Source organism: Castor canadensis, chromosome 15 (genome assembly GCF_047511655.1).
Source record: "Castor canadensis chromosome 15, mCasCan1.hap1v2, whole genome shotgun sequence".
In the NCBI taxonomy this organism is placed as follows: Eukaryota; Metazoa; Chordata; class Mammalia; order Rodentia; family Castoridae; genus Castor; species Castor canadensis.
This window is the reverse complement of record NC_133400.1, coordinates 11,546,437-11,565,981: the sequence shown is the minus strand read 5'-3', so window position 1 is coordinate 11,565,981 and position 19,545 is coordinate 11,546,437. Positions and strand designations below refer to the sequence as shown.

The following is a 19,545-nucleotide window of genomic DNA, read 5'->3' as shown; positions in this document are numbered from 1 at the left end:
GGGAAAGCTGGTTCGAGTCTTGGTTTAACCAGTCCCCATGGTTGGCTACCCTTTTATCTGCACTGGCAGGGCCAATAATAATCATCCTATTACTTGTTACCATAGGACCCTGGATTCTAAACCGACTTATGACTTTTGTCAAAAGTCGAATTAAGACTATCCAACTTCTGGTCCTCCGCCAACAATATCAGGCTCTTCATCCTCTTGAGGATGATTCCTCAATTTAGGCCATAAGAAAGGGGGGAATGAAAGGAATATGAGGTCTCAGCGGGCCCCAACCCCCTTGTTGGAGAAACCAGTACCAAACACCCCGTGTAGATAAGATAAGCAATGCGGCAGGGCGCGGTTAGGGCATGTAGAATGTGAGGAATGTGAGCAGGAGGTACGTGTAAGATGTGAGGTACGCGCAAGATGTGCTCTGCCTGCTTGCCCAATGTTGATAACGAAAATATGCACGCCACCGCAGTCTATATAAGATTTCCCCTAAAGAGGCTCAGGGTCGTGTTTTCCTAACCGGTCCTGCGTGTCCGTGTGGGAGGTCGACCCTGGCTAGCCAGCCCAATAAACTCTGCTTTGTTGATTGCATTCACGCCTGGCTCTCTGTCTCTCGGGGGAATAGGATTCTGGGTCCTAACACCTGGTCTCCAATCTCTAGAGTAGTTAGGGTTACAGGCTTGAGCTGTGCACCTGCCTTATCAGATGTGTTTTCTAAACAGGTCTTCTGTAAAGAGATAGGTACTGTAAACCAGCTTTCCCCTCTTCTTCCCTTTCCTTGATTGTAGTGTCCCCCTTTTTGATCCCCTGAGAGGAGCCTGCAGGTTTCTGTCCTCTGGAGTCTTGGTTGTACACAGACAAAATGATGGCTTGTCCCAGATGACGTCACAGCGCACTGGCGCCACCCGGCGGTCAGGAGTGCAGCGTGGTTCTCCGCCTGCATGAATTTGACAGTAGTAACGTAAAACTCTTTAAAGCGTTTCCAGGTTCTTGGCCGATTAAAAAATGTTAGTTGGTATTACTTGTATAAAGGCATTCTATTGTGGCAGCTCCATAAGATGTGTGCTGGACTTTGGGCAAATTCACCCCCTCTATTACCCTGTCTCACCCCTGCCCCCTTCTCCCGCTTTAAAGGTTTCAGTGGGCTTCATTAACGCTGCCGCAGGCATGGATACCACTTGCCCCATGGTGTTCACCCCGTCACCTCTCCTTCCCGCCTCCTGCTTGTTCCCCAACAGCCCCACACTTAACATTTTACACGTACATATATACGTATATGTGAATTATACATATTTTAGGTCTAGATTCCACATGAGAGAATTCTGTGACATTTGTCTTTCTAAGCTTGGATTATTTTGCTTAACCTGATAATTTCCAGTTCCGTCCATTTTCCTGCAAATGATATAATTACATCCTTCTTCATGGCTGAGTAATACTCCGTATGTATACATCCACCACATTTTCTTTATCCATCCATCATTTGATGGACACCTAGGCTGATTCTGAATAGTGCTGCTGTCAACACGGCTGTGCAGGTGTGCCGGTGCCTCTGTTGTGTACTGACATATATACTTGTATACTGACTTGCACTCTTCAGATATACCCAGGAGTGGTATAGCAGGATCAGATGGTAGTTCTAGCTTTAGTTTTTTAAGGAACCTCCAGGCTGATTTCCATAGTGGCTGAACTAATTTACATTCCCACCAACAGTGTGTATAAGGTTCCTTTTTCCTTCACATCCTGGCCAGCATTTATTGTTTGTTTCCTTGATGATAGCCATTGTGACTGGGGTAAGACAGACTCTCAATGTAGTTTTGATTTGCATTTTCTTCATCTTTTTAGTTACTTACTGTTTTGGCGGTATTGGGGTTTGAACTCAGGGCTTCATGGTTGGGAGGCAGGTGCTCTACCACTTGACCACTCTGCTAGCCCTTTTTTTGTGATGTGTGTTTTTGAGATAGGGTCTCATAACTATTTGCCAAGGCTGGCTTTGAACTGCCATCCTCCTGATCTCTGCTTCCTGAGTAGTTAGGATTACAGGCGTGAGACACTGGTGCTAGTTTCCCCTATTTTAAAACAATTTTTTTTTTCTGGTGGGACTGGGGTTTGAACCCAGGGCCTCATACTTGTCAGGCAGGTGCTCTGCCTGGCTCTACTTGAGCCACACCTCCAGTCCTTTTTACTCAGGGCCTACACCTGGATTTGCTCTGCCAGCCCCTCCCGCCCCCTGCATTTTTTTGTGAAGGATTTTTTTTGAGATAGGGCCTCTAGAACTATCTGCCGGGGCTGGCAAACCGTGATCCTCCTGATCTCTGCCTCCTGAGTTGGTAGATTACAGGCATGAGCTGTACCCAGTCTAGATGGTTTTCTTTTAATTATGAAAAGACATAAACCATGACAGATAGCTTAGGAAAAAAAGTTCAGTCAATGCACAATTACTCACTGTTCAGTCATCAAGGAAAGCTATGAAAAAAAGGATCATTTAGTGATTTTGCAAATAGAAAAATAATTAAACTGATGAGCCCAGGAATTCTCTTCCTGCAGGAGCCGAGATGTTCTGGTAGGAGGGTATCTTCACTCGATTGGAAAACACAGCACAGCTGAAGGCTCTGCCAGATACATACAAAATCTGATGACATTCATCCCTGTCACTTTCCCTGTCATTATCCACGCATTACTGCAAATTCCTTATAACACATTCCAGAGTAAATCAGTCATTCTAAATCTGCAGTCGCTGTATATGTTAATTCACAGACTGCTGAAAAAGTAGACATTTCTATCCAAAAGTAGAAAAAAAAGGTTTGTATAGACGATATTTCTGGCTGGATGCTGGTGGCTTACACTTGTAATCCTAGCTACCTGAGAGGCTGAGATGGGGAGCCAGCCTGAGCAAAAAAGATTGTAAGACTCCATCTCAGTAGAAAAAAGCTGGGCATAGTAGGCATACTGTCATCCCAGCCATGGCAGGAGGCTTAAAATAGGGTGATCACAGTTCAGGCTTTTCCAGGCAAAAAGCCAGACCCTATCTTGAAAATAACCAGAGCAAAGATGGTTGGAGGTATGGCTTAAGTGGTAGAGAGCCTGCCTAAGAAGTATGAAGACTTGAGTTCAAACCCCAGTACTGAAAACAAAACAAAACCACACAAAAAGAAATTCCTTCTCTTTTTTGGGCAGTAGTGGGGTTTGAACTCAGGTCCTCATGCTTGCTAGGCAGGTGCTCTACCACTTGAATCACTCTGCCAATCCCTTTTAGTGCTGGGTGTTTTTGAGATAGGGTCTCCATTTTTTTTTTTTTTGTCCAAGTTCTCCTCAAACCTCAATCCTCTTGATCACTGACTCCTGAGTAGCTAGGACTGCAAGCAAGAGCCATGGGCGCCCAGACAGTATTTCTTTCTCCCTTCCTTCCTTCCTTCTTTCCTTCCTTCCTTCCTCCCTCCCTACCTCCCTCCCTCCCTCCCTTCCTTCCTTTCTTCTTTCTTTCCTGGAGTTTGAATTCAGAGCCTACACCTTGAGCCATTCAACTAGTCCTTTTTTTGTCATGGCTTTTTTGAGATAGGGGCTCATGAACTATTTGCCCAGATTGGCTTTGAACTTGATCCTCCTGATTTTTGCCTCAAATTGGAAAGATTTTGCAAATTGAAAGAAATAGTTACCAAAAGTAGGTAAGATTACAGGCATGTGCTACTGTGCCCAGTCAGTATTTCTTTTATATAGTATCTTGTACAGCATGAGACAGACAAGGTCTGAGAAGTTCTGCTCAACCTCTGAGACATTAAGGCCAGGAGGGAAGACCCCTACCAAGTGGGATCTGGTCCTGCTTGATTTGAGAGTTTCCATTCTTCTCTGTGTTTTTTTCTGTTGCTGGTATAACAGGACATAAAACCAGCATGCAAAACCTAGCAGCTTTTCTAGATACCAACAATGAACAGCTTGAGAAAGAGATCAGGAAAACAATCCCAGGGATAAACTTAACTAAAGAGGGGAATGACCCGTGCAATAAAAACTATAAAACCATGAAGAAAGAAATCAAAGAAGACCCCAGAAGGTGGAAAGGCCTATGTTTACCAATATTGTGAAAATTGCTGTACTACTGAAAGCAATCTGCAGATTCAATGCAATTCCCATCAAAATCTCAATGTCATTCTTCACAGAAATAGAAAAATCAGTCCTAAAATTGATATGGAAGAAAATAAATTGATACGGAAGAATAAAAGACCCTGAATATCAAATCCTGAGCAAAAAGAACAATGCATCAGAATAGCAGATTTCAAATTATAGTACAGAGCCATAGTGACAAAAACAGCATGGTACCAGTGCAGAAACAGACACAAAGCCGGGCGCCGGTGGCTCACGCCTGTAATCCTAGCTACTCAGAAGACAGAGTTCAGGAGGACAGCAGTTCGAAGCCAGCACCAAGTAAATAGTTTGAGAGACCCTATCTGAGAAATACTCAATACAAAAAAGGGCTGGTGGAGTGGCCCAAGTGGTAGAGCTCCTGACTAGCAAGTGAGAGGCCCGAGTTCAAACCCAGTACTGCCAAAAACAAGACAAACAAAACAAAAAGAAACAAGAACAAAAACAACCAAAACCAAAACCAAAACAAAACAATGGAACATAATGGAAGATCCAGAAATAAAACCATGCAACTACAGGCATCTGATCTTTGACAAAGGACCCAAAAGACACACGCTGGAGAAAAGACAGCCTATTCAACAAATGGTGCTGGGAAAACTGGCTATCTACCTGCAGAAGATTAAAACTAGACCCCTGTCTCTCACCTGTACAAAAACCAACTCTAAATGGGTCAAAAATTTTAATGTAAGACCCAATACACTGACGCTACTACAGGTAACACTAGTAAAAACTCTGGGAGATACAGACACAGGTAATTATTTTCTGAATAGGATTCCAGTTGACCAGGAAATGAGAGCATGAATTGATGAATGATCAAATTGGAAAGATTTTGCAAATCAAAAGAAATAGTTACCAGAATCAAGGGCTGGGGGTATAGCTCAAAGCATGAGGCCCTAGGTTCAATCCTCAGTACCACTAAGAGAGAGAGAGAGAGAGAGACAGAACCCACAGAATAGGTGAAGATGGATTCAACAGATAAGGGCTAATATCCAGAATATACAAAGAGCTTGAAAAAATTAAACAGTTGAACAAATAATCCAATTAATAAATGGAAAATGAGTTGAGTAGACAATTCTTAGAAAAAGAAATACAAATGGTTAATAAATTCATGTGAAGAAGTGTCCTCCATGCTTAGCCATAAAGGAAATGCAAATCAAAACATCACTGAGATTCCATTTCACTCTAGGCAGATTGTCAATCCTCAAGAAAATAAGCAACAGTGCAGGAGGGTTACACTGACTTAAGGACAACGTATGCAGAGATAAATACCAAGGCAAGAATGACTACAGAGCTGTTAAACCTGTCCAAATCACCATAGGAAGGGGACAAAGGTAGAAAGGAGAAAAAATGGATGAGATGAACCATATATACACGAAAATGTCACAAACAAAAATGTCTTTTTTTTTTTTTTTCGAAGAGGGAGGACAAAAGGTAAAACAGGTCCTGTCTGAGGGGTTGGTGCCAGTAGAAGGAGGGAGGACATAAGGAAAGGGTGTATGAGGGTGAATATGGCAGAAATGTTATGTTCTCATGTATGACAATGGAAAAATGAGACCTGTTGAAACTGTTCTAGGGCTGGGGGGAGGGGGTAAAGGAGAATAATGGAGGGGGTGAATTTAACTGAAATACATGGTAAGAACCTTTGTAAATGTCACCGTGTACCCCCAGCACAACAATAATATGGTAATAAAAGAAGAAAAAACAGTAACAAGTACTGGATGTGGGGTAGGGGTGGGGGGGAGCACTCACTGTTTTTGGGAATGTGAACTAGTGCAACCACTATGGAAATCAACATGGAGGTTCCTCAAAAAACCCAAACTAGATCTACCTTATGACCCCGCCATACCACTCTTGGGCATGTATGCAGAGAAGTGTAAATCAATATATAAGAGTGAGCCCTGAAATCCATGTTTATTGCAGATCTGTTCACCACAGCCAAACTGTGGAATCAGCGGAGGTATCCGATGAACGGATAAAGAAAAGAAAATTGTATATATACACACACACCATGGAATATTACTCAGCCATAAAGAAAACGGAAATTAGATCATTTGCAGGAAAATGGGTGGAACTGGAGACCATCATGCTGAGATAAGCCAAATTCAAAAGGCCACATGCCACATGTTCTTGCTCGTTTGTGGAACGTAGACTAAGAGGATGATGATGATAAAAAGGGACACGAATGCATAGGGGGGATGTCTGGGGGGGATCAGCAGGAGGAGGAGTGAGGGAAGGAAAAGATACTGAGTGGTGAAGAGGTTCGAAGCTCACTGGATACATCCGCAGAAAGACAGGGAGAGGGATGGGAATATAACGGAGGGGTGAACTTGTTCAGAGTACACTGTACACACGAGTGGAATTATCACAATGAAATGCCTCACATTATTAATGTATGACAAGTCAAAAAGAAAGAAATCGTCTTTTGCTGAAACTGGCTTGGCTCAGTTGATTCTTGTGTCACAGGACCTTCTGACTCACTCTGATCAACCCACTGGTTATATTAATCGTAAGTCCTGGAATGACTGTGAACTTGGTAGACTCGGGAGAACTGCTAATTTCTAGGTGTTGGGGGGGGCGGTTTGAATGACACCCAGGAAACGTGCCATCGACCAGCAGGCAGCCCAGGTTGATTGTGATTGTCCTGTAGGGATGTTCACAGGGAAACCCATACCCAATTTCTGACTGAAGAGGTCATTTACTTCTTTTCTTAGCTGCCTGCTTTTTCAGCTGGTGACAGTCTTTCATTATCATCCGAAATCGTCACCTGACTCTGGGTGCAGTAGTCCTACTGTTGGGTAATGAGGTAATTTTCCTGGGGCAGCTCTTGGAGAAATTTCTCTCCTTGACCATGGGCTCAACCTTCTTCTTAATGACGAACTTTATCTTGGCCTTGTTTCACATTTTCTTCTCCAGCCTCCAGATGGTCTTCAGAATAGCTCCCCTCCAGGTAAACCTTCTATAGAAAAGTCTTCTGGGCAAGATTCAAGTAATGCAAATGGTGCTTTCACGGTTTGATTCAGGCCAAGGGCTTGACTGCACTTTTCATTGAAAAAGTTTCAACTTTCTGTTTTAGGCCTTGGATTTTGGCATTCCAGGCCTGAAGGAAAACTCTCCCTCCCTCCCTCCCTCTCTTTCTCTCTCTCTCTCTTTGCCCTGGGCTGGTTTTGAATTGCGATCCTCCTGATCTAGGCTTCCTGAGTGAAGTGGCTAGGATTACAGGAATGAGCCACCACACCTGGCAGAAGTTCATGCTTCTTAATCACAAAGGAATCCTTTCCATTGCAGGCAATGCCTCTTGAGGTGAGGAATTCCACAGGCAGGTGGCCTTCTAAATGGAATTCCTTCCGCAGGCCCTTCTACATAGGGACCAACACGATCCCAGGAAGGCAGGTATGGGATTTGTCCCAGAACTTTTAATAATCCACCTCCCCCTTTTTTGCGGGAGGCAGTACTAGAGTTTGAACTCAGGGCCTCACACTTGCTAGGCAGGTACTCTATCACTTGAGCCACTTCACCAGCTGGACCTTTGACTTTTAGAGAAGATTTTCTCTCTAACAACTCTTGAGCTTGCTTACAGAGACCAGTAATTCACACACTCCAGTTTTCAATGTTGAACCCCTCACCTGCAGCACCTGGGGGCTGTGTAGCCTAGGTAGGCAGGGAATAATCCCCATCTCCAGTTAGCCACCCCAACTTCGGGTCCCTCATTTGTTTCTGAAGGGACATGTTGAGTAGAATGTTCTGCCAGAAATTCCATTTCTGTTCCTGCATTGTCTTCTGGGGAATGATGGCGTCCTTGCAAAGACTGGGGAATGGGCGCTTTTCATCTACCTCGTCGGTCTCAGGAGGGTCTGCTCTAGGTCGTGTGGACAGTAGTCAGGATCTGTTTTTTCTTTACCGTCACACCTGCCATTTCCAGGGAAATGCCGGAATCTTCGATGGGTTCGATCTTCACTCCACGACCTGGAGACAGCATGTGACTTCCAGCATCTGTTAGCATCACAGGACCACCTAGGTGTTTCTTTGGCTTTGGAAAGTTCTCATGATGATAAATGGTATCTATCCCTGCTTTGTTCTCCCAGATCCATTTCAGGGTTGCAGGGTCGTAATGTTCAGAGTGTTTAAAGGCAGCTTCCTCTGGAAGCCCCTGTGTCACCACAGAGGACCAGTCTGGTAGCATCTTCTCCAACAGAACAGGGACTGCTGTGGATTTACCTGAATCTTTCCAGAGCAAAGCAGAAATAGCCCTCAACTGTTTTTCTGAGTGTTTCACTTTCTACAGTGTTCAGTCATTGGATTTGCCTGGGTCATAGTTTCGTTTTCTGTATTTATAGAGCCTTTTCTTCTCAACACAGCATTTTTTCATCAGATCTTTTTGAAAATCCTTTTTGTTAGGATGAACAAAAGGGCAGCCATGTTAGAACTGGACTCCCATCCTCTTGAAGGTGACTTACTGGACACTCTCCAACCATCCCTAAAGAAAATTAAACACCCACTATTAGTCATTTACCAGAAACTCCCCACCTGGCCTGGAAAAATGGTCTGTCCTTAAGCCAATATGCTGGGAAAGTCAGGGACATTGGGGACTATCCTGCCTAGTGACCTTCCTGAACTTCTCCATCAACCTCCTGTGTCTGTCCCCAGTCTATAAGTCGTGGTGGGCTCCAGCTTTCTTGCTGGGGACCTCCTCTGCAGGACTGCTTCCTGAATAAACCCTGTGCCTTGTTCAGGCTAACACTTTTCTTTCTTGCTTTTTTGATGGTACTGGAATTTGAACTCAAGGTCACGTGCTTGCTAGGCAGGCATTCTATCAGTTGAGCTACACCTCCAGCCCTGAAAATCCTTTCTAGTTTGGACAAAAGTCTGCCCTCTTTGGGTTCCAACACAAACACATTTTTCTCCTACATTGCAAGGCAGGCCACTTCTGCCTTGGCCTTTTTTTTTTTTTTTTTTTTTAATATTTTATTCTTTTGCTGGGTGGGGTTCTTACAATTAACTTAGAAGGTAACATACATGCACAGGAAATCAATGCAAGTCAACTCCCTGTATAGCTATCCTTATCTCAACCAGCAAAAACCCTTGTTCCTTCCTATTATTGCTTATACTCTCTCTACAACAAAATTAGAGATAAGGGCAAAATAGTTTCTGCCGAGTATCGAGGGGGTAGGGGGGAAGAGGGAGGGGGCGGGGGGGGTTAGGGAAGGAGTGGGGGAAGGGAAGAGAAATGACCCAAGCATTGTATGCACATTTGAACAAAAAAAAGGTTCTTACAATATATCAAATACCTTATACTTGAATTCACCCTCTCCACCATTCTGATTTATCTCCCTTTCCCCCCATTCAAGAAATATTTTTTTCAACAGGTATTTTTTTTCCATTTTCATTCAGGTGTATGCAGTATTTGCACCATATTCACTGTCTTGCACCTTTTCTCTACCTCCCCCCCACTCCCCACTGGTGTCTGCCTTGGAGTTGGCCAGTACTTTACATGTGGGCTAGAGAGCAGACACAAGGGACGTCACCACCATCCTGCTTTCTGAGGGCTCTTTATCCTCAGCCGGCAGGGTGGACATTGCTGCTTGGGCCTTGGTCCCACCCACAGTGCAGCCTCTGGCAGCTCCAGCCAGGGTGTGATGGGAGTGAGCAGCCTGTGGTTGGTGAGCTGGGGAGGGGCCTGTGCGTCTCAGCTGGACTTGTCACAACAGCACAGCCACCCCAACAGGGCCTCGCCCCATGCCTCAAATGTTCCATACTTATACAAGTGTAGGAAGTACATCAACCATACCCACCGCCCTTCCCCGTCCTCATCTACCCTCCCCCCACTGGTGCCCTCCCCTTAACATGACCTGTTCTGCACTCCTGTCCTTCCTGTGAAGTGCCTGTTCATTGTTCAGTGGGGGTTACCTTGGTATTTGATCTATAAATATGTTGCACTTTAATCAGTCAACCCCCCTCCCCCCACCCCAGGCACCATTTTATTTAAGGAGTCTGTACATAACCCAGTCCATTGAGTAGTCTGTTTAAGTTGGATGTACTTGGTGACTGGAGTGACCAAAAGGAGTCATTGTCCTGTGGTGAGTGATGGAGCACAGCATGACAGATGTTGGCTGGCAGTGCCTGAGTTAGTGTTTGAAAGGCACACAGTTACGTTCTCTATGTGCCTTGAACGCAGGGACCTATGCATTTTTACCTGAGGCAGTGAGGTGTGTCATTAAATAGCACATTTATATTTTTGTTCCACTTCCCTGGTTCTCTGTGAAATGAACTGTAGCAGTCTAAAATCAGCTTTTTGATATCATAATATTATTTTAAAATTTGAGAATTCAGATGCAGTCATATGCAGAAAATAGTCCCGTGTTCCAATTTTATGTCAGTGGAAGCATATACTGCCATTTAGCAATTGCTGACTTTTTTTTTTTTTTTTGAGGAGGCGTTCATTCCTTTTAAGCAAAATTAAAGGGTTGGAGAAGAAAAACTGGGAAACAGAAAGATGATGTGCTCTTCTGAGGGAGGAAAAAAAAATCCCTTAGTTTACAAAAATGCAAAATTAGTTTCATGAAGACACACTGTACATCATAAGAGCCTGTTCTCCAGGACAGTCAGCCCACTGCTCACAGGTGAGAGTAGATCACACAGTCAACCAGGGACCAGAAGGGTATCAAATGACTGTATTTTTTTTCTTGAGAAAAGGTCTTTCTATGTAGTCCAGGCTGGACTTGAACTCACCATCCTCCTGGCTCAGCTTCCCGAGTGCTGGGATTATAGGAAAGCACCACCACACCTGACTCAAATGACTTTTGTGTGCCCACAACTGCACTCTCACTGCCCCCTTCTCCTAAGGATCCAGTGTGCACAGGTCCACTGGACTCTGTTGTATCATGTATGATTTAAACACTTATTTTTAGAGTAACAGCTAAAGTCATTTTGTTCTGAACTGAAGTACTTTTTCATACAAAAATGTGTTTCATGATAGAAATTTCTACTTTGTATTTGTTTCACTTCCTCTCTGGAATATTCTCAAATGAATGCAAGGATAGCCACCTGTGGTGCATGAATGTGGGACCCCAGCTCAGCTTTTCCTACTTCTGTGCCCTCTCCAAGAGGACATCTGGCCGTGGGAGAGTCTCAGCCATTCTCAGCCCCAGGCTTGTAGGGTTGACATTGAAGAAGTTTTGGGACTGAGTTGGTTGACAGAGAAGTGGGAGAAGGTGGCAGGGAGGGGAGGAGAATGGGGCAGAAGGAGAGAAGTGATGTGTTCCTGAAGGACTGAGGGCCACGTCAGACATCAGGAGACTCTGGGGAGGGAGAGACCCTGAGGGATATGGTCCAGACTCCCCAGCTTTTATTCTTTCCTTTCCTACCCAGGCTCACTGTGATTCCACTATTTCCTGACAGGTTTTTACTGCCTTTCTCTTTTATCCGACACACAGATTTCAGAGCTGACACTGACACCTCCATGACCTTAGCAGACTGTTTTTCTATCCTCAATGTCATCATTTCATCCGGGTAAGTGTTCAACTATTAAGTTGTATTTCTTTTTTTTTTAATTTTTTTGAGACAGGGTCTTATTACGGAACCCAGGCTGGCCTGGAGCTCTGCTTTGTAGCGTAGGTTGGTCTTGAACTTGAGATTCTCCTGCATTGGCCTCCTGAGTGCTGGGATTACAGACACATGTAACCATGCTTGGCTTTACTAACAGTTTTTGTCTTCAAGTACTCTGTCTTTTTTTTTTTTCTTCTGGTGTTAGTATAGCCAATTCAGCTCTTTGGTTTATGCTTTTGTGGTATATATTTTCCAACCTTCTGTGTTCCCTGTTTTGTGTCCTTGAATTTAAATTGTGTTTCTTGTAAATAGCATATAGTTGACTCATTTTAAAACAAATTCTCCCAGTCTCTTCCTTTTGAGAGTTTAATCCATTTACATTTAATATAATTACTGACAAGTGTGCTCTTTTCTGCCATTATGCTATTCATTTTCAATATGTGTTGTCTTTTGTGTTTCTCAGTTCCTTGATTACTGCCTGCTTTTGCATTAAAAAGCTACTTCCTAGTGTATCATATCGATTACTTTTTAATTTCTTTTACCTTGTATGCTTTTAGTTGCTTTGTTACTTGCTGCCTTTGGTATTGCAATTAACATCTTAATTTGTAATAATTAAGCTCAAAGTAATGCCAACTTTATTTCAGTAGTAGACAACAATTTACTTCTATGTAATTCTGTCTCTTCCTTTATGTTATTATTTTTATACAGTAGATTTCTATTATGGAGAGCCCATCAACACAGACTAAAAACCCACTTATGTGTCTTTTGTATTTACCTAGGTAGTTACTTTTACCCATACTCTTTATTTATGTAGGTCTCAGTTACTGCTAAGTATCTTTTTGCTTTGGACTAAAAGAATCCTTTACTATTTCTTGTAGAATGGGTCCACTAGTGATAAATTCTCTTAGTTTTCTATTACCTGGGAGTGTCTTAATTTCCCTTTTGTTTCCAAAAGATAGGATTACTGTGTGAAAAATCTTTGCTTGACAGTTTATTTTCATGGCCTCAAATATGTCTTCTTATGCCTTTTGTTTTCCTTGGTTTCTGATGAGCTGTTATTATTATTTTTTGACAGCACTGGGCTTGAACTCAGGGCCTCACACTTGCTAGGCAGGTGCTCTACCACTTGAGCCACTCTGCTAGCCCTGTTCTTTTTTTTTTTTTTTTTGTCTTCTGTAATAATCTTTATTGTGCCTTCTAAAGAAAATCTGTTTTGGACTTATTTTTTAAATTTTTTTTTATTATTCATATGTGCATACAATGCTTGGGTCATTTCTCCCACCAGCCCCCACCCCCTCCCTTACCACCCACTCCACCCCCTCCCTCTCCCCCCACCCCCTCAATACCTGGCAGAAACTATTTTGCCCTTATTTCTAATTTTGTTGTAGAGAGAGTATAGGCAATAATAGGAAGGACCAAGGGTTTTTGCTGGTTGAGATAAGGATAGCTATACAGGGCATTGACTCACATTGATTTCCTGTGTGTGGGTGTTACCTTCTAGGTTAATTCTTTTTGATCTCACCTTTTCTCTAGTTCCTGGTCCTCTTCTCCTATTAGCCTCAGTTGCTTTTAAGGTATCTGCTTTAGTTTCTCTGCGTTGAGGGCAACAAATGCTATCTAGTTTTTTAGGTGTCTTACCTATCCTCATATCTCCCTTGTGTGCTCTTGCTTTTATCTTGTGATCAAAGTCCAATCCCCTTGTTGTGTTTGCCCTTGATCTAATGTCCACATAGGAGGGAGAACATACGATTTTTGGTCTTTTGGGCCAGGCTAACCTCACTCAGAATGATGGTCTCCAATTCCATCCATTTACCAGCGAATGGTAACATTTCGTTCTTCTTCATGGCTGCATAAAATTCCATTGTGTATAGATACCACATTTTCTTAATCCATTCGTCAGTGGTGGGGCATCTTGGCTGTTTCCATAACTTGGTTATTGTGAATAGTGCTGCAATAAACATGGGTGTGCAGGTGCCTCTGGTTCTACTAGCCCTGTTCTGTGTTGGGTATTTTTGAGATAGGGTCTCACCGACTATTTGCCCTGAGCTGGCTTTGAATTGCAATATTCCTGATCTCTGCCTCCTGAGTAGCTGCTATTATAGGTGTAAGCCACTGGCACCCAGCTGGTTAATATTATTGAGAAGCCATTGTAGATGAAGAATCACTTCTCACTTGCTGATATCAAGATTCACTGTTTTCATCCTTTACTCTTGGGTATTGAGGTATGACTGAATCTGTTTTTTTTTTTTTTTGGAAGTACTGGGGTTTGAACTCAGGGCTTCACACTTGCTAGGCAGGCACTGTACCTGTGGAGCCACTCCTCCAGACCCCATGACTGAATCTCTTGTAGTTTATTCTACTTGAAGTTCATTGATTTACTTGGACGTGCTAGCTAACACTTTTTAAAAAACTCAAATCTGGGAAGTTTTCAGCCATAGTTTCTTCAGATATGCTTTTTGGATTTTTTCTCTGTCTCTTCTCCTTCTGGTTCTCATTAGGTACCTATTGGTGCTATCAATAATTCCCTACAGGTACTATCAATAATTGGTACTATCAATAATTAAAAAAAAAGATACCTCCTGGGAGGAGGCTTTTGAACTGAAGGAACTCCAGGGCAGCCTGTTAATGAGGTGTTTCAGGGAGCTACAAGGTAAGTTAAAAAATAAAAGCCAGTACTTGGGGAGAAAAGCTTTGACAGAACTCCAGCTCCATGCTGCTCCCTCCAGTGACTGCCAGGCTGCACCAGGAATGCAGGTGAGTCTTCTTCTCTTTTCTTCTCTTCCCTTCTCTCTCCCTCCCTCCCCTCTGCTTCCCTTCTTCCTTTTTTTGAGACAGGGTCTTGCTGTGTAGCCCAGGCTGGCTGTGAACTCAAGATTGTCTTGCCTTAGCATTCTGAGTGCTGGGATTTCAGACCTGTGCCATCACTCCAGCTGAAGGTGAAAAGTTTTTAGGTGCTTCCTGAGTGAAGAGTGGGGCTTGGAACCAGGTTACATTAAAGTGCCACAAAGCTGACTTTTTTTTTTTTTTTTGTGGTACTGGGATTTGAAGTCCACCAGCCACTCCACCAGCCCTTTTTTTTTGTGATGGATTTTTTTCAAGATAGGGTCTCATGAACTGTTTGCCTGGGCTGGCTTCAAATCAAGATCCTCCTGATCTCTGCCTCCTGAGTAGTTAGACGCTGGCACCCGGCTTCAAAGCTAGTATCTTACCATTTTTCTTTTTCTAAAAAAGAATTTTAACAAAGATTTATTTAAGTATAACAGGATGAAACATGGACAAGTCTGGGGGCGGGGTGGAGGGAAAGAGAGAAACATTTCCTGCTCTCATGCAGGAGATGGGAGCAAAGACTTCCTTACCATTTTTCTTGAATAAATTGTTCCTATGTCACTAGAAGCCTTTTATTCATTCCTGGAGGTCTGAAAAAAGCTGATTCTGACCAGTTTAATCTATTTTCCCATTTTTAAAAAAATAAATAGTGAGTTTTTGAAGTCTTTTGCTCTGACCTTTTTGATGATATCCCTAAGATCTTAAGCAGGGGTCAGCAAACTTTTCCTGTAAAGGACCAGTAGCAGACCCTGCAGGCTTGGGGGTCTAGATGGTGTTTGTCACAACTGCTCAACACTGCCACACAGTGTACACACAGCCGCAGTAGGTGTGTAAGCAAATGGCCTGGTTGTGTTCCTGTTCCAATCAAAATTACTTACAGGGCCTGTGGCTTAGTTCAGTGGTGTGGTTCCCAGCATGTGTGAGGCTCTGGGTTCGATCCCCATGACTGAAACCTTTTTCTTTGTTTTGGTGGCACTAGGTTTTGAACTCAGGGCCTCATGCTTGCTGGGCAGGCGTTCTTATTGCTTGAGTCACTCCACCAGCCCTTTTTTGTGATGGGTATTTTCGAGATAGGGTCTCTCAAACTATTTGCCCAGGCTAGCTTCAAACCTCGATCCTCCTGATGTCTGCTTCATAAGTAGCTAGGATTGCAGGTGTGACCACCAGTGCCTGGCTGGAAAAAAAAATTTACAAAAAACTCACAGACTAACTTGGCTCCAGGGCCACATTTTCTCAAATCTTCTTCCTGAAAATGAAAAACAATTTCAGAATTCTACACCACCTTTTGTTTACTCATCTGCTTCCTACCTGCATGGAGATCATTTTTCCTCCAACGGAGATGTTCACCCTAACATCTACACATCTAAGGAATATGCAGCTCTGCGCCTTTTCACTCTCATTTGCACAGTTTATTTCCTTCTGCCTCCGATTTTTATTTACCTTTCTTTTCTGAGTTCACATTATTACTCTAACCAGAGAGCCAAATCAAAACAAATTGATTCATTATCATCTAGGATATAAAATACATATTAGTTTCCAGAGAAATCAAAACAAATTGAAAACATATAATGATCTTGGCTTCAATAAAGTTTATTGTTTCAGAGAATAGAACCACATCTTATTCATATAAGGTACCCTGTAATAAAAAAGATACAGTAGGGTTCTGATTATGAAATGGAGACTACTTAGAGAGAAAGCTTACATTAAATGAAACAGGCAGAAAGCAATGATTGGAGACCATTACAGATCATATACCTTTTGGATAAAGGAGAAAACATTAGGGTTAAGAAGAATATTATAAATGGTTAATTTCTATGTAATTGTAGTAATAGATAAGCACTATAAAAAGTAATGCACAGTGGAAAATAAATCGAGTTCCAAGACAACCCCTAAACTTTCAGGTAGGGTATGTGGGGTGTACCTCATCTTTAGGTAGGTGGCTGCCTACCAGGTAGTTTAAGCATTGTTCAGAAAGGGCTATAGGGGCTTTCTTCAGCTCTTCCTGTGGTTTTAGGAAATATTTTTGAGTGTGGGATGTAGCTCAGTGGTAGTGTGCTTGCATAGCATGCAGGAAGCACTGGGTTTCATCTCTAGCACTGAAAACATCCCCCCCCCCACCAGTAACTTGCTGATGGTTAAAATTACACAATATATAGATAATTTCTTGGGAGCTGTCATTGTTTTTTCCTGATTTGTAGTTTGAATTAGACTTCCAAGGACATCTCTGAAGGACTGTACAGGACAGCATGGAAGTACTGGATTCTAGTAGAAAGGAAATGGCAAATTTAAAAAATAGTGGAAAAAAGGTGAAAAACCCAATTCCATTTCCTGATTTTGCCTGTGGTTTTTTTTTTCTAGTTGTCAAATCTCTTTATCTCTAGCATTGTATTTGTCATCCTTTTATTCTCTGTCTCTCTTCTTTTTAAATAGGGAAAGAAAGCAACGTGGCTGAATGGTGTCAGAGTGACCATCTCACTGAGGACAACTGTACAAGGATGAGCTGTGAAACGGTTTTGACGAGCTGGAAGAGCTACCAAAGCAGCACAGATTTATTGGAACCAATTCCTGGAGAGAAAGTAATCCTAAGACTAGAGCCCCAGATTTGGCACAATTTCTGTCCCAAGGCACTTGCTGATCGGGGAAGCAGGAGTCAGGCAGGCTGAGAATCCCAGTGGAGAGCAGTAGCAAGCACCGGAGATAACCTGCAGACCTGGGGTGATGTACTCAAGTTCAGAGCTAGCCTGGATTTTGACTTCATTTAAGAGAGGAAATGATCAAATGATCAATGATATATTGAAACAGAAACTAGAGTTTTATTGTAGTAATTGGACTTTTTTTTTTTGGTGGTACTGGGATTTGAATTCAGGGCCTCATGCTAGGCGCTCTACCACTTGAGTCACTCCACCAGCCTGTTGCTGGATTTTTTTATTCAATTCAATAAAAAGGATTGAATGCAAATTCTGGAACCAAAATATACAGTAACCAAACATTAAAAATTCAACCGATGAATCTAACAGATTAGATACAGCAGAAGTGAGCAAAATAGCAACTTGAAAGCTAGATCAGAGATGTACCAACAGAAGAATGAAGAAGAAAAATAATGGAAGGAAAAAAGAGCAAAGAGATTGCTCAAGGTCTAGCAGATGTGAAATTCCAGTTCCTGAAGAGGAGAGGAACTACAAGAAAGAAATCTGTGTCTGAGAACCCTCTTTACTCTGTCACTGTCAGAGTTTCTGTTTGGTCCGCCTAAGGTCTTACAACACTTAGCTCAGGTGCTGTAATAATTTCAGTATTCATATTTAATACTTTGATTTTAGGGAGATTTTTGTTCTTTAACCTATTTGAATTATTTATAGTGGGCTGAAATTGCATGGTGGAGACGTATGGCTTCACAATGACAAGTCATGGAAAACAGAGAATTAGAAGTTAAATACCAGCATTATTTAAACGCAAAGGTTTCTAAATAAAATTCTGCTATGTGCTGTGTCTGGGTATGTAGAGTTTTGTCATGGTTGTCATCTTTGGTGCGGGGTGAAGAATCACACATTATAAAATTATCAGCTATGTAATATTGGACAAAACGCAGTATTTCAGTCTACAAATAAATAGTTCAGTAGAGGTTGAGGGAGTTGGTTTAGAACATGGGGAGCTGTTTCTGCTGAAAACAGGACACTGTGAGACACACCTTCTCACTGAGTGCTGCCATTCCCACGCATCGTTCACAAATATTAGTAAAGAAAACTCTGAGAAGATGATATTCTGTCGCATGATGGCATTATGATAGCTGTTAAATAAAGAAACCAATGCCGTTATTAAATTTTGCATGAGCCAGTTGCTTTGCAGTCTGAGAGCTCAGATAGACAGTGTTTTAAGCCTCTTTCATTCTGACCCAGGAGTGAAGTAGTGGTTTCTCTGGAAAGAAAATCTCCCCCACCCAAATGGCTCTACCTGGAGACAGGAAGCACAAAGAGAAGACAAACCCACAGATATGTAACACGCAGCTGGGACAATACATGACATAATGGCAAGCTATTTTGTCCCAAGCTGGCAATACGTTCACAGATCACTAATTCACACGTACTGTTAACAAACAGCACAACCAATTAGGCAGAAATCTGTGCTAGATATGTTCAGAGTCACAGAACACAGGTGTTCAAAGAAATGTGAATGCTTGCCTTGCAAGTGTGAGGACCTGGGTTCTAGCTTCACGACTGCCAAAAAATAAAAACATTGAGAGAGAGAGAGAGAGAGAGAGAGAGAGAGAGAGAGAGAGGAGAGAGAGAGAAAGATGACCTAATTTTGAAAAAGCTATGGAGGGTAAGAAAAGAGGTTTTTTTTTTTTTTTTGGTACTGGGGTTTGAACTCAGGGCCTCACTCCCAAGGCATGGTGGAGTGGCTCAAGTGGTAAGAGTGCCTGCCTAGCAAGGGTAAGGCCCTGAGTTCAAAATCCAAACACTGCCAAAAAAAAAAAATTATGAACACACTCCCAGCCCAAACTTTCTCAGAAGTCATACTTTGTGTGTGTGTGTGTGTGTGTGTGTGTGGTATTGGGGTTTGAACTCAGGGCCTGTACCTTGAGCCACTCCACCAGCCCTTTTTTGTAATGGATTTTTTTTTGAGATAGGGTCTCACGGAGCTATTTTGCCCAGGCTGGCTTTGAACCCCGATCCTCCTGATCTCTGCCTCCTGAGTAGCTAGGATTACAGGCATGAGCCATTGGTGCTGGCTAGAAGTTGTACTTCTGAGAAAGAAAAATAATCATAGCATATGCCTTGGCTCTTGAGTATATTATATGTATGCAGTTATTTGTGAATATACTAATTTTGCATCATGGGATATATAGTTACACTGTCTGAAGTTTATAGAATAAGAAATATGAGCTTTATCTGTTAGACTGGTAAGGTAATAACCATGGCAGTGCCTCAATCTATAAATAGCAATAACATTTTACAATACACATCTAGACAGAATTGTCCTGAATAGACCTGGAAGCAGAAGACGTCTTATCTCAGGACTCTGTTTTTCCATGTATTTAGATGACTTTGATGA

The 19,545-nt window shown here is 42.5% G+C and overlaps 1 pseudogene; it reads right to left on the bottom strand.

Annotated features, from left to right (window-relative positions):
* Positions 1–3,788: 3,788 nt before the first annotated feature.
* LOC109675400 (general transcription factor II-I-like) lies at positions 3,789–8,417 on the bottom strand (annotated as a pseudogene).
* Between the last annotated feature and the right edge of the window lie 11,128 nt (positions 8,418–19,545).